This window comes from Manacus vitellinus, unplaced genomic scaffold, assembly GCF_001715985.3.
Source record: "Manacus vitellinus isolate BGI_N305 unplaced genomic scaffold, ASM171598v3 scaffold_2_pilon, whole genome shotgun sequence".
Lineage (NCBI taxonomy): Eukaryota > Metazoa > Chordata > Aves > Passeriformes > Pipridae > Manacus > Manacus vitellinus.
The window spans coordinates 2,758,462-2,773,560 of NW_021940208.1; the positions used below are offsets into that span (position 1 = coordinate 2,758,462).

Genomic DNA, 15,099 nt, shown 5'->3' on the forward strand with positions numbered 1-15,099 from the left:
TTTTTTACCAGAGTAGCAAAACACCTAATAGACTCTAATAGATTATGTCCATTTACCTTTGATTTGAATTTTTATTTTTCTTTAATAAATAAAGTTAGGATTACATTTAATTTTTAAATGGATAACCTAAACTACTGAAAGAACCTTTTGTGCATTACAATCATAAACGTCTCAGTATAATTTCCTAAGCACAGAATCTAAGTGTTTTTCAAGCTGAAATCAATAAAGGTTTAAGAAGAAAATCTTTTCTCTCTCAGCAGAAGGGATGGTAATTTTCCCTGAAGAGCTCCTTCAGTCAGATAAACAGAAAGTGTTTGTCCTGCTACCGCCTTTGGTGGTTGTGTGGATTTCACCTTAGCTCACTTGGAGCTGTGTTAGGAGTCAAAAAGAGAGCCAGTGTTCAGAGTGACAGGTTTTTAATTTCTGGTAACAAAATCAATACAAAAGACTTTGTCAACCAGCTGCCAACGTGCTAATGTGGATGAAGAAGATAGTTTGCCTCTGATATTTTGAATGTTAAGAGTAGCCAAAAGCTGGTTTGACTCAATAATCATTGGCTAACATGAAGGACAAGAGATCTTCCTCCTAGAGGACAACTGTGATTTGTGCAGTGGCTGTCTTGGCCAAATTTCCTGCTTTTGTAAAAGGCAGAATTGTTGCTAAAATCAATGGAATAGCTTCATTTCACATCAGTAAGCAGATTCCATCCTACACAGTATCTTCCTTCTTCTGGTTGCTCAGAATATTCATTCTCCCTGTTCATGTCACAAAGGTAGAGGGGAAATAGCCCAGTGAACTGAACTGGCTATTGTGTTGGCAATGGAAAAGGGGAAAGTTCTTACATGGAATGTACAATTTTCAGGGACTTATCAGCCCCTGAAAGTAATGTGATGGCCAAGACATGCTTGATTTTGCAAATCTTTTGGGGTGGTTGGGTCCCTGTTTAAGTCAACGGATTGTAGCCAACACTAATTATATTTTTTATGTACAGGATCTCCTATCTGAAATCCTCTGGCACCTACTGAAGTTATTTCATAATAAATATAATACAATATTATCCACAACAAACACTCTAACAAATAACATAAATAACATTTATGTTTGGAAGACAGTAATAGAGAACTGAATCTTAAATACAGAAATTAAGGGAACTGCTGGTGGGTGGGACAGATATTTGGGTATGAGTTGCTTTTCTTTCTGTGTTGGAAGTAGGCAGTCAGAGTCAGTGTATGTTGAAATCTGTAGGCTGAACAGTCAAGGCTGGTGAATGAGAATGTCTCTGGGGGTGGCAGTGATGCAGTGGCATTCAGAAGAAATGTTACCATGGTATTCACAGACTGATGTGAACATATAAGACATATAGAAGAAAGAAAGCTCTGAAAGCAGTGCCAGGATATGGACAGGAAAAGCAAGAGGATACTGAAATCTCTCATTATTCAAAAGTGGCATTCTGCCATTGTGTCTTAGCAGTTTTCTTTTCCTTCACTGCAGCTTCTGTGTAATGCACTCTTTGGCAGTGACACTCAACCATTTTCAATTTTTTTTAGTTATATCTTCAATAAAAATTGTTACTCAAAATTTTAGTAACTTTTTATTATGAAATTCAATAGCCAACTTTTGGTCATTACCATGGTAATATGTGTTCATTTCTCTAGGTCAGGACACTCAGGTACTGTATTGCATCAAGGTTTGATTTTATGTGCACCTCTAAGGCAGTTCTGGATGATGATGCAGTAGGATACTGCATCTTGTAGGATGATAATGATGTTGTAGGACACAACACCAGGAGTGCTGCAACCAGGATAGGCAAACAGGTCATGGCATGGCAATTTGCATAGGAGGATGTGCAGAATGGGTATGTCTTCAAAGGAGACTTCAAAGTCTTCTACTGGCCAAGTGGAAAGACTTGCAGTCCACATAACCCAGCAACTGGGTACCATTCTGTGACCAGTTGCACAGGCCAAGGGTGCTCATCCTACCTGCCTCTCAAAGCAGAATGGTGGGCATTCCTCTGAGAGCAAAGGCTGCAAGTCTGGGGGGGGTCTGTACCATCTACCCCAGTGGTAGCTGATGCCTTCACGCAGGTGGAGATGCTGAAGAGAGAGGATGCAGTGCAGGCCTCAGATTGCAGGAAGTACCCGGACCTTTCTTCTGGTGCAGGGACAGACAGTAGACCTGCCCACAAAAGGTGCGCCCTAGTGCAGGAGCTACTGCTGGACCACCATTCATAAAACCAGGAGCAGCCTGAGGAGTATCAGGAGGATTACAGACCCTGGGAGCAGTGATAAAAGATCCTAAAACACAACATAACACTCATTATGACCCATCAATGTGTGCTCACAGCCCAGAAAGCCAACCGTACCCTGAGCTACGTCAGAAGCAGCGTGACTAGCAGGTTGGGGAAGGTGATTCTGCCCGTCTGCTCCGCTCTCATGGGACCCCACTTGGAGTACTGTGTTCACCTCTGGGGCCCTAACGTAAGGACATGGACTTGTTTGAGCAAGTCTTAAGGAGGCTGTGAAAATGATCAGAGGGCTGGACCTCCTCTTCTGTGAAGACAGGCTGAGAAAGTTGGATTTTTTCAACCTGGAGAAGAGAAGACTCCAGGGAAACCTTATAGCACCTTCCAGTACCTAAATAGGATTACAAGAGAGCCCCATCCCTAGAAGTGTTCAAGGTCAGGTTGAATGGAGATGTGAGCAAGCTGGTCTAGTGGAAGGTGTTCTTGCCCGTGGCAGGGGGATTGGAACTAGATGATCCTTAAGGTCACTTCCAGTTGAAACCATTCTATGATTCTGTGATTGTGCTTTTTCCAGGAAGATACTCAGCTGAAACATCTTGCTCAGTCTGCTTCTGTAGCAGCTGAAGAAGAAAACATGCAACTTGCTTTTTTTGAATTTGTCTCCTATTTATTACTGGAAATGTCCCATTACAAGTACTGTGTTTTTATCTCATGTTGGTACCTGCATATACAGCACCTGATACAAAGGGTTGTGTTCTGTCGTTGGCAACTGTAGTTCCTGCAGGCATAGCAGTGCTACTGGTCATAATAATCATAGTAATGTTTCTGGAGTTCTTGGAGAAAAATAGGGAATATATTTTTTTCCCGAGATAATATTCCCATCTTAATTAAAACATTTATTAACGTCTAGGTTTGGGTGCTAGCTATTAATGAGTACATTGTAACTAAGAATCCCTCATAAATATGTAAAGCACGTTGGATTACTCCAAGTGTGTCTAGAACTATAAAAATCGTATTTTCTTAATGGCAGTACTAAAATGTAACGTGCTCATAAATCTGTTTATATGAAAAATATGCAGAAACTAATAAACCATCCAAAGCATTATGATTTGTGAAATTTAGACCTGACATCTCTGAAGGCACCAATTAAATGAAATTGTGATATGATGTCTATGTTATCACAAACTACAGGTGTATCACTCATTCTAATAAAATTATTGAAAGTGTCTTAAAAATAAGAATAAAATATCCTGAAAAATATGCCATAGCATGTTTTTCCCATACATCAAACTTTTATATTTCAGTGCGAAGGTGTATCTCACCACAGTTACAAGTAGGTCACGCTTTTTTTTTTGCAAAAGTCATAGAATTTGCATCTCAGATAATGTCAGTAAGGTAATAATTCCTATCTGAAAGTTGTTATCAAGAGAAATAATTTCTGAGGGTGTAAAAACATTTGAGATTTTATATTTATTAGACTGATGCATCTTCATATCTCTAGTTTTGATTAACAAGTTTACACAAGGATGGAGCATGTGAATTTCTGGGGTATTTTTAGTGACTGTAATGATCTTTGATAAAACCTGTCCTACAATGCCATCATTGTTATATATAATTCATCTGATAATCCTTTATCTGGCAGTGAAAAAAGATCCTTTCAAAGATTGCATAAGCATTTCAACAACTTCCTAGCCTAAATATATGTAAAATTACTCAATTATATAAAGTATTTAACTTATATACGGATTATAAACTCTTTTCTCAAGACTGGGAAAACATAATTTTAGCTGATAAATGCTGTATTCCCTCAGGGATTCATGCATTCTATTTACAGGAGTTTCCTATTGGCCCCATAAGAGTTGCATTGCAAAGCTAGACTATATATGAAAAACAGCCAAAAGTGATTGTATGTTGAGCTTAAACATTTTGGTGTTGACCACTACAAAAGGGATATTATTTTGGATAGTTACAGCCTAACTATTGTCCTGTCCTATTTACAGGACAAATACAGGATATTTGTCCAGTTGCTAAAATGACTCAGATGAATTAGGAAATCTTCCCCATTAGATAAACAAGCAAACATAAAAACCCAACAAAAAACCCACAGAGCAATCATAGGGCCAAGACCATGGCTTGTTTCTTAAAGGGAATAAAAATAGTTTCAGCTAATTAAATTTAGTCTTATGTGCTGAAAGAAACTTGGATAGACTTTTATGTAAATGTAATGGGAGTGTCCTCTGCTGGTCATTTGTCCTGGGTGGGAGCTTCTCTGAAGATGAAAAACATTAATGAGGAAGAAGCAGCAGCTTATGCATAAATTAAACCAATTTTCTCCTCTTGTCTTTGTCATAGTGAAGTCTCTAGGCATCTAATGGCCTTTTCCTTCCTGTCCTGTCCTCCAATTTATATATATATATATATATATATATAATTACAATTAAAAAGATCAGGCAATTTAATTAGTTAGTGTTTATAAATCTCTTTCAATATGAAAAGAGCTCTGTAAGGGACATGGATTATTAATTGATATTAATATTTGCTCAGAAATTGAAGTTGAAATTGGTGACATCATTCGTGTGCATAAATGAGCTTTTCTTAGTTTGATGTATTTGTTAATTGGCTTTTCAAACAGGAAAGTTTGAAAGTTTTTTGGTTTACAAGGTTCAACTTTATCAGCTGGCAGTGAGTAAATGAATATGTTTTTAATGTAGCCCAGGCAGTCAGAAGATACTGGGTATTAACACCATCAGGGTGTCTGGTCTAACTTAGGGGAACTCTGTAACATTTCCAATATGGCAACATGGAAAGAAAATGGTAGAAATTTAGGTGAAACTGTAGCACATCTCTAGCCATACCCAATTCAGGAACTTGAAGGGGGAAGGAAGTGGAATAGAAAATTCTTTCCTCAAAGTGGTTAAAAGTAGGTGTCTCTATTGTTTCCAGAATTAAGTTAAGGAACTTGGATGAAATTTGTGGGAATCTTTATGAAAGAGTTCAGGATTATAAATTGTTCCCAGGAAGGACTTTTATCTGGCATTAATATGTGTTGCCTTAAATAATGACCTTTGTGATTGCATCTTTTTTTCTCATTCATCATATCACTGAGTTTATGCATTGTATTTTCTTCTGTGCAGTGCATTAGAAAGTAATCTGAGTCCCAAATAACTTTGATGACTTCCATTCTATACCCACCTGATTCATCTCCTTAACATCAATTTCAAAAATTATCAGGACTTCACAAACACCCAGTGGTATGTGACACACTGGCCAGCTCCGCCTGGAGGATTTGCTTTTTTTTTTTTTTTTCTTGCATTTATACATTTAAAATTGGTACATATGGATGTCTTCCATGGGCTCGTCTCCATTTCTGGAATTGCAACATATGAGTGCTGTGCACACTTTAAGGTCCTTGAACATTTTCAGGACATCCCTTGTTAGTGGGCAACCTGGCAATTTGGCAGCGACATAGCACAGGTATTTTTCTTACCATTTAAAAGCATGTGGTCATTTCCAAGAGGAAATTTAACTATCCATGACAACCACTGCTCACTAGTAAACCTAGTTAATGGAAGCATGTAGGCTGATTGGGTGGAATTGGAAGCACAATTAATTTCTTACTGTGTCTGCATGTTACTGGTTTTGTTAACCTTTTGAAGGCTGAATGACTCATAAATGAGTTTACTGCTAGAAAATGACCATTTATCACCAAGGAGGAGTGGCAAGACATTTGGTTGTATGAATAATAGGCAAAGAGGTGATTTTAGAAGAAAGTAGGTGCCATTGAGCAGTACCTGCTTTGAACTGTAAGAATTTGACATATATACTTACATACTTACAAAAGTTTAGGTTGAATAGGGCTCTGTGTAACCTGATCTAGTTGAAGATGTCCCTGTTCATTGAAGGGAGATTGGACTAGGTGGCCTTTAAAGGTCCCTTTCAACCCATACCATTCTACGATTCTATTACATGCAGTATCTGAGAGAACCTCGCTACAGCTTGGGATACAAGGATTTTAGCATTCTGTCAACCAATGAGACATCACTGGTTGATGTCCCAAGTGATGGTCATGAGGGACATGATCAAAGATATCTTGTATTCCCTCTTGGAGGACTCAGGAATCTTTTTTTGTTTTTAAAAGTGTTTTATTTCCTAATATATCTATAACTCAAAAGTCAGTGGATCTGCTTTTTCTCCTATGTGTATTGGCATAGATTAATTTGTGAATATTTTAGGTGGGAGAATTGTGCTCTCACCCATGGGTATGTTTTGCTTATGTTTTGAATAACTTGGTGATGCATTTTAAGGATAAAGAGTTTTCTTTTAATATATGAGGTTTGATTTTGTCCTTACTGCTTTTTTGTTCCATGATTTAAACATAGATAACTGAGAGGACATAATTGTTGGACTTGGGACTAATCTTAAACTTAAATTTAATGGAGTTGATTTCTATGAATTCTGTTTAAAAATACTCCATTATAGCTGAAAGAAGATACTTTTTAAAGGGAAGGTAAAAATGTGAATGCCTGGTCTAGAAGTTTGAAAACAATAATGCAAATATTGTAAGTAAAAAAGAGTGGAATTTATAGAATGGTGAACATCTGGACAGCATGACAAAAGGACGAACCTTTAAACTCAGGATGAGAGCAAGAGGCACTACTGCCATTCCCATCCTCCCATTTTGCCCTCTTCCAAAAGCAAACTCAATAGACATGTAGTTCATTACCACAGGTAGTTTAACTCACATTTAAGTGCCTTATCCAGCTTTAATTGCTTCCCATCCCATCTTTTTTACTCCTGTTCTCATTGAATATGTTTGGTATTTTCCCTCTTCTTTACAGACTTACTCCTACCTTCTCTCCTGTGGTGTCTCACCCACCTTTCTTTAGAGATAAAAGGTTTTTTAAATTAAAGTAGTTAAATAAGCAGGAAAGGAAATTCAAATGTGTAGATTATAATGACAGATTTTTATTCCATATTTTATTGTATATTTATAAGAGCTAAAGTGTTGTGAACTGTCTGCATTGCCTATAAATACTCACTGGGCAAATAACCACATGGATTCTGGCAATTTGCTTTTCACTTTCATGTTTGTTTTCCAGTTATTCTAGCAAACATGTTTACTAGCAGGAATCCCTAAGAAATCCAGCAGTTTTTTGAAGGTTGTTAGGTTCCTCATTAGGGAGTTGATCCTAGGAATTAGACCTATTCTGCTTATAAACAGAAAGTGACAGTCAGAATTAAGCACTGTAGCTAAAAGGTGATATTTTAAAGATTTACAATAAACTGCTGCTGACTCTTCACAGGTTAAACAAATATCAGCACAAAATATTCATTGTGCAATTGATGTAGAACAAATAATTTGTAGAACCACGTAAGCAATGTGTGGGTAGTTTCAGTAAAAGAGACTAATTAAGCAAAGAAGTAATTTGCTACTAAATTGCTGCCTATCCATAACAGATTCAAATTCATTGCTACTCTTACCATAAGAAACTCTTATGAAGACATGCTACTGCTTGGAAGAGGTTGTGTGCAATTGTAAACCTTGGGAAAGTTTTAAAAGGACTTGAGATTCAGAGAGATTCAAATCTAGTGTTCCATATATCATGTCACACCAAGGAGATGAGACTAATAGATGATGTTATACTATTTGTCATACATGACCTGTTCTGTGTTTTGCTGCTGCCTCAGTACAAAAATGATGAGAAAAACCTAGTTCTAACAATGGTGTTCTTTTGAGGACTAAATGTTGCCTAATTATTTTACAGGTATATTAATATTTATAGAGTTGTGCACATATGCACTGTAGCCTACTTACAGTGTCTATTTAAACACTTGATTACACAGCAGAACAGTTTGTCCAGTCTAATGCCTTTCTGTGCTGCATGTTGTCTTGGCTGGTTGGAGACCCCCAGGGAGAATGTCATCACAGGGTAGGGGAAAGCTCAACCAATACTGAATTTACTTATTACCACTTTCTGCCTCTGGTATGGGACATGTTAGGGCTGAAATGAGCTGCAGAGATCAGAACTATTCCATTTCAGTTTCTGAGGGAATTTTTTCTGACAGTGTACTGGACAGCAGGGAGGCACAGTCCTGCATGTAAATTGCTGTCAAGGATATGTTTGCTGTAGGCTGATTTATCCACTTGGGAAGAAGCAGTTAACCTGTGGACAACACCATGCTGTTCTAACTAATTCCAGTATATCAACTACTTATATAGAGCTAGAATAGATACCAATGCACTGCCCTGCAGGCTGCAATGTCGGCGTATGCTGGAATGTGAAGTCTGAGGATCACTGGCTGAATCATACTTCACTTCTTAATATTTCTGTGAAATGAGGCTCCTGGATCACAGCAGATGTAAAGGGGTATGTGAGACTGGGAGCAAGACTGGAATGCCTGTCTGCACTGGGTCCTGCACAAGACTGGGGAATAGAGGGGTGGCTGAGAACCTGCTCCCCGGACTTTTGAGCCTCTTGTCACATGAAGGGTAGCTGGGTCCTGTGGAGCAAGATGGGTGCAGAAGAGCTGCTTTTCTGGGAGCTGATTGCTGTGGACCACATTCCCTCATCTTACATTGTCAAGTGGGGAAGGGGCTTAAGGCAGCATGCTGGAGCGTGGGTGTCTCACTATGTTCTTTCTGGGTTTGTGGGAAGAAAATGTCAGTCCTATCAAACTGAAGTGTAATCAAGTCATTAGTTTCCCTTGCCTCTGGGAATACCTAACCAGAAGAAGAGAGAATAAATAGAGGAAAGTATGTTAAGGGATGGAGAAAAAACAAACCACTATGATATTTATATCTTACTGCAGTGATTTGACCACAGAAACTGATTTCTTTATTTCTTCACTGTCTGAGGGGAGATTTGCCTTGTATTTTCATGGTGGATAAATTCACCATGTGGATTTCCTTTCCCAGCAAGTTTTAGAGCCACCAGATTTATCTTACAGCAGACTGGTGGATACTGCTTCAAAAAGTGTGTTATATTGGTCACTAGAGTCAAGCCTGTTCTTTTTATTGCTTTTGACACCAAAACATAGATCAGTACATATCTAGCTTAATGCTTGAGAGAGGTCAGTTGATTTTGTAAGCTGACCTGGTACTTAAACCAAAGCTAGAATCATTGGAGTTACCATCATATTTGCTTTTGAAATCAAACTGATCACTTATAATATTCCCATTAGCATTTGATGTCTCTTTCTAGCTTGATAATTTGATTTTCATATTTTATTTATTTTTTATTATTTTATATTTCTTATTTATTCATTAATTTATACAACATCTATTGCAACTATACCTGGAAGCTATTGCTACATATATGTCTTTTTTCTGGAAACGATCAAGCCTGGCCTCTGGGAACTGTTGATAATGGATCCACAGGAGACAGTTTATGACAAAAGCGGTAGAGGATGAAGTTTCTCTTGCATTGGAAGGTGTTTGACATGGCAGCTATGTGTTCCCTTGCTTTGCAGAGAACTTGTAGAGCAGTTACACTGGAAGGCACCCCAAGGCTGCTTGACAGAGGGGTTGCAGTGCCTGGAGCAACACTATACCCTGACTTGTTTTTGTTGAGCCCAACCTTGTAAATCCTAATAAATTAAGAGCATTTGCTATCTTATCACAGTAGCCACTATGTCTTATAATATCCAGGCCAATTGTGCCTAGAGACATGGATAAATTCAGCAAGTTGCCAAGGTGATATAAAGACAACTTCTCCCTTTCCTTCCCCATTATATGGGGCACAGTCTAAGTAAACCAGAGAAACAAGTAAACTAGAGAAACTGCTTGAAAGCAGTGAACTTCTCCAAGGAGCTCATTGAAATGATGCATTTACAGATAACTAGAGTTCTCAGCTACCACAGCATATGCAATTTCACTAATAACTAGCTCCCAAGCAATACTATTGAGTACTTCAAATTCAGAATTGAAAATTTAAAATTTAGGGCTAGCTGTGTGACCCAAGAAAATTACTTTATCCCTTACATTTATTCCAGTTGTGTTAAACATTGTAAGATACTGGGCCATCATATTGCACATCTAATGAAGTTTCCAAGTATTTGCTGCAAGCAATACCAAGTAGATTGCATTGCAGAAATCTGATCCGATATCTACTGAAATATATTTAACTGGCATGAGCCTGAGTTATACTGTTAAATGGCATTGAAAAACTGCTGTGCATACATTAATTTCAGGCAATGTGCATATTATCCTTAAAAACTCCCAGTTCCAGAAAAGAAGATTACATGAAAGATTATTCAGCACTATGATGAATGATGATTCTCTTCCTGCTTTTGACATGGAATAAAAAGATGGACAAGGTACAAAGTTAACTAACATTGCAAAGATATGCACGTATCCTGAATTAGTATAGGTCCCAGGCCTTGGCCATATTGGTCATCATCACTAGTCTACTCTGGTCTCCAACTGGGAGGTCTGGAGACACACTATCTATAACGCTGCTGCTTCCTTTGAGAACGCACGCAGGATCACTCTTGAGGAGAAAAGACAACGCAGAAAGAACCATGCCTTGTTGATACCACCTAAGGAGTCTTTCCGCTGTGCCTTTTGCAACCAGACTTGTCTATCTCGCATTGGCCTCTTTAGCCACCAGTGCACTTGTAGCAAATGTGGGTAGAGCCCTTCCCAAATCTTCATTCGTGAAGCCTAGCCATGATAGGTCCCAGATGGGTGGTAGCATCTAAATAGAGACAAGACCCCAGACATTCAGTTGGATGTCTAGGATGTGGTTTTACTAAAGGATTTGAACATTTCTGTCTTCCAGGAGATAAGAGATACCTACAGTTATTGGAGAAGACAAATTTTAATTTCCTTTTCGAAAATTACTTTTTTCCACCTAGCAGCCATTGGGTTCCTGAATTGTCATGGTGACTGTTTCAGCCTTTTCTGATTCATGGAAAGTCTTTATTGTCATGGCTTTTGAAGAGACAATGAGCTGAAAATGCTCCTGAATGGCTCTTCTTGTATATGGTCTCTGGTCAATGCTTAGGTTTTAATTTAACGTTTAACATCCTTCTAGTCAAGCCTGATGCAGGAGTGCCAATTACATTCCACATGGCTGTCCACTCTGTTAGCCAGCCGCTGAGTTCTGCACTCTGGCAGTTCATCACAGGTTGGTTATCAGGTTTCAGGATTTCCCATACACAAATTCATTTATTTTCTGGCTTTTCATTTTCTTTATCTATAAATCTTGTCTATTTCCTCTCAAGGTTACGCCATTTCAGGCTGTGGACTGAATATCAAAAGGTGAGTGAGATTTTGCATTACTGATGGAAAGGAGTTCCTTCAATCCTTTACCCATTTTTTGTAGCTATCTGTGAGGAAAGTAAGAGGATGAATCACATTTTCAGGGAGCATGTGTAAAGATGGGATGCAGTTTTGATTAACCTCCCGTGCACACTTAAAAGAGGTTTTTTCCTTTGGATTCATACACCAAAAAGATGACATTATATGTGAAGTAGGTTGGTCTAATTTCTATGGAGGAGATTTAATTTATTGAAATTTTGTTTTATTAGCTGAAAACATTTTTGGATTGTGGTCTGTGGACTTAGTAATACAGTTGTGTGTGACTTGTGCCATATCAATAAATACTTCCTAGCTTGGTTCCATCAGTTACATTCAACCTAATTCCAGTGCTTAACTTGGGCAGTCTCCCAGTAAAATTTTTAGCATCTGCTTGAGAGGAGAGAGGACGACAAGTCTGCCTACGATAACGAAATTTCTTTTCCTCTGTGAGTAATGGGGAACCATAACTAAAATCTACCCACTCCACATCTGAAAATGATGGTGAGTAATCCAAGTGATCCCAAGTGAGTGATCCAAACACAAGGATCTCAGGTGAAAAGATGGCATAATTTTTGGTGCTGCACCACTATCATGATGTAATGGTAGTGTTGACCTCATCTAGATTTTATACTTCTTAGAGATAATTGGACAGAGGTCAAGGAACAATTTAGTCAGGGTTTAAGTGTGTCTCTCTCTCTAAAGATGAACTTCAAGAGGGTTTTAAGTTGGACATAATTACCAGTTTATTAGAATACATGCTCTGAGTATGTATTCTAATACTCAATTCTAATCCTTTATTTAAAGATGATGACAACTTCCAGACTAAATGAGGAGAAATAAATTAATTTAGACATCTAAAGCTTCAGAGAACCTTCAGAACTATCAGACTGGGTGGCTCTTTGAGGCTTTAGATAGGTTTTAGGTGTCAGGTGATGTCCCAAATTAGGTGGGATTAGAGGAACTTGGTTTAACATGGCTTTAATTGTGGTTGTTTTGGTAGTATCTGATACCAAAACAGTGTTCAAAAACTTAGTCATGTTCATGAGCTAATCTTCATATATAAGACTCTGAGATCTTGTAGGTTGAACATCTTGCTCTTTATCACACTGGTGTGCCTATGGCACAGCAGGAGGTTAAACCAAGTCTGAGGAGCCACAAACTGTTGCCCAAACCAGTGAACTTGTGACCTGCAAAGGGCAGCAAGCAACTACTGCCCCACTAAGATTTTTCTTATGCAGTTCCTCTTTTTCATGGAATTAAAGTATATTACTTTACTAGTTTCTTTCTGTGTCCTAATTCTGCAGTTGAACCTTCTGACATGTTACCTACATAGCTCTGAATTATGTATCAGGCATAAAACTGTCAGAGGCTTCTTCGGAAAATTTGGCTGGAAGGCATAAATTCCCTTCCTCTCTTCATGCCTTTCACCTTGAACTTGTTTTCTATGGGGACTGTAAAACAGCTGAAAATAATATAGTAAAATACTATATGTAAGATAATACAGTAATAAAAGAAGGAGTATGGCAGTGAAAGATTCTTCTTATAGGCAAGCTGAAGACAGCATTGCAGGCTTATTCTTTGGTTGCTGCATAGCTACCTTTGATGACTATGGCTCAGTGGAATGTAAAACCCCATACCAGGAAAACATTAACACAATAATTTATGGATTATTTTAGCAGAGACACGAGTATGTTGATGGTGTAATCTAGAGAGAAGTCCAGAAAAATATTCATAAATGACATCTTATTGATTTTGGTATTTGACTAAGAATATAGAAGTGCTAGAAGCTTGATCATTTTTTTTCCCCCTAGAAATATGAGGTACCAACCCAGAGGTTGTCTTCAATATGTTCTAGGAGGGTTGTGAAAAAGATCAAATTCCATTCTTGAAGTCAGTTATGCTGCTTGTGATAGAGGAAGGTACAAATAAACGCATTCACATAGGGAAAAATACTTTGGGAAATACTCTAGGGGGTAGAGCACAAAGCTGCACACTGTGGGTTGTAGAGCACAAAAATTCAATGAGCATGGAGATGTGTTTTCTCAGATTAAGGAAATCAAATATTTCAAATCAATCTCTAGAAGTGACTTGAAAATATTAACCACTGTTACTTTTATTTGTCATTCAAAGCTTTGCACACCAAAGTGTGTCCTTACTGAAAGGTAATATGCAGTTGCAGAGGAGCTAGGATTGGAAGTTGTAATAAAGATACTGACATTTTGAGAGTGATTACTGAGAATGATACTGTAAATACCAGTTTGCAGATGAATATAACTGAGGGGCAGACCTGTTTACCACACCTGATAAACTGAAAGAGAGATCCCAAGAGTCCTGGTTCTCAATCCAGGCTCTGACTGCTACTAGCCTTCTAGTATAGAAGAACATTCTAATTTACACTATTTGCTATGCAATAATGTAATAATGAATAAACGAACTTTCATGTAGTAGCAGAAGCCAGGAAATGAAAAGTAAACTGTGGTCTCTTTTGGTCTCAAATGTTTCCCAGTTCTATTTAAGCAAAAAACATTTTATCTGTTCAAGTTGTGTAGGACAATATGTAGGCAGAAGATGCTTTATGCATGAACTTCTATTTTCATTCTGATTTTAACAATTGGCATTGAATTCTGTGTTAATTATCTAAAAAAAATTCAGAGACGATGGTAGAAATATGAGATCTATGATAATAGGAACATGTTGCCATAGACACAACTGTTCAATGTAACACTGGGACACTGCTGCTTAAAGAAATCCACAGAAGTTGTATTTCACAATGCCCTGAAATTATGCGCTTGTGAAAAATTAATTATAATCCTTTCACTGAAGTACTAGGGTGTTGATTCTAAAATATTCGACAAACTACTTCAGTGCAGAGGGCTGTCAGATGATAGAGAAAGTCAGAATTACTGAGATACATTTAAAAGTTTTAATTCTAGCAGGTGGCCAACATTTTTGAGTATTGCATAGCTTCATTATGAATTTTAACAGCTTCAGTTATAGCTTTGGAATTTCTACATCTTTTTCAAAAATCAATCTCATTAATTGGCATGAAATGCCACTATTTATAGAAAATATAGGGAAAGAAGAAGAGAACAATGCAAAGCAGAAGTTTAAAATGAGAGCTTTCTGTTACAGGCAGTAACAGGTGTTTGTTTTGGGTTTTTTTTGGTGTGAATTAGCAGATACATCTGCATCTGGTCCAGAAGACCTTAGCTGTCATCTAGCCTGATTTCCTGGCCAGGACTTCACTGAAATTATCAGATGTGTATTTTGTGGTTTGGCTGGTTTTTCAAGAACATCATATACAGCAGCAGCAGCAGCAACATCCATTAATAAGCAGATTTCTGATGAGTATTTAGAGAAATACATTCTTATTATTACAAAACTGCATGCACATAAATGCACTCTCTGCCAACCATTAAATTTAATTCTCATTACCTTATTACATCACAGGTTTTGTGAAGGACCGGGAGTCATCAAAGGTGGGGAGATGAGCTACATTCCTGTGTTGGTTTGGTGGAGGATGGAAAAAAACCCTTCCTATGGTGTATGTTTATTT

General features: G+C 37.8%; 1 protein-coding gene and 1 long non-coding RNA gene across 2 annotated transcripts in view; both read left to right on the top strand.

Moving 5' to 3' along the window:
- Positions 1–15,099, top strand: part of DLG2 (discs large MAGUK scaffold protein 2) — a 999,038-nt gene that overhangs the window by 238,575 nt on the left and 745,364 nt on the right. The window lies entirely within an intron of this gene.
- The window catches only part of LOC115307592, a 42,050-nt gene that overhangs the window by 26,737 nt on the left and 214 nt on the right, over positions 1–15,099 (top strand). The window contains exon 2 of the long non-coding RNA XR_003915911.1: positions 14,994–15,087. This is a non-coding gene — a long non-coding RNA (uncharacterized LOC115307592). The remainder of the gene's footprint in view (positions 1–14,993; positions 15,088–15,099) is intronic.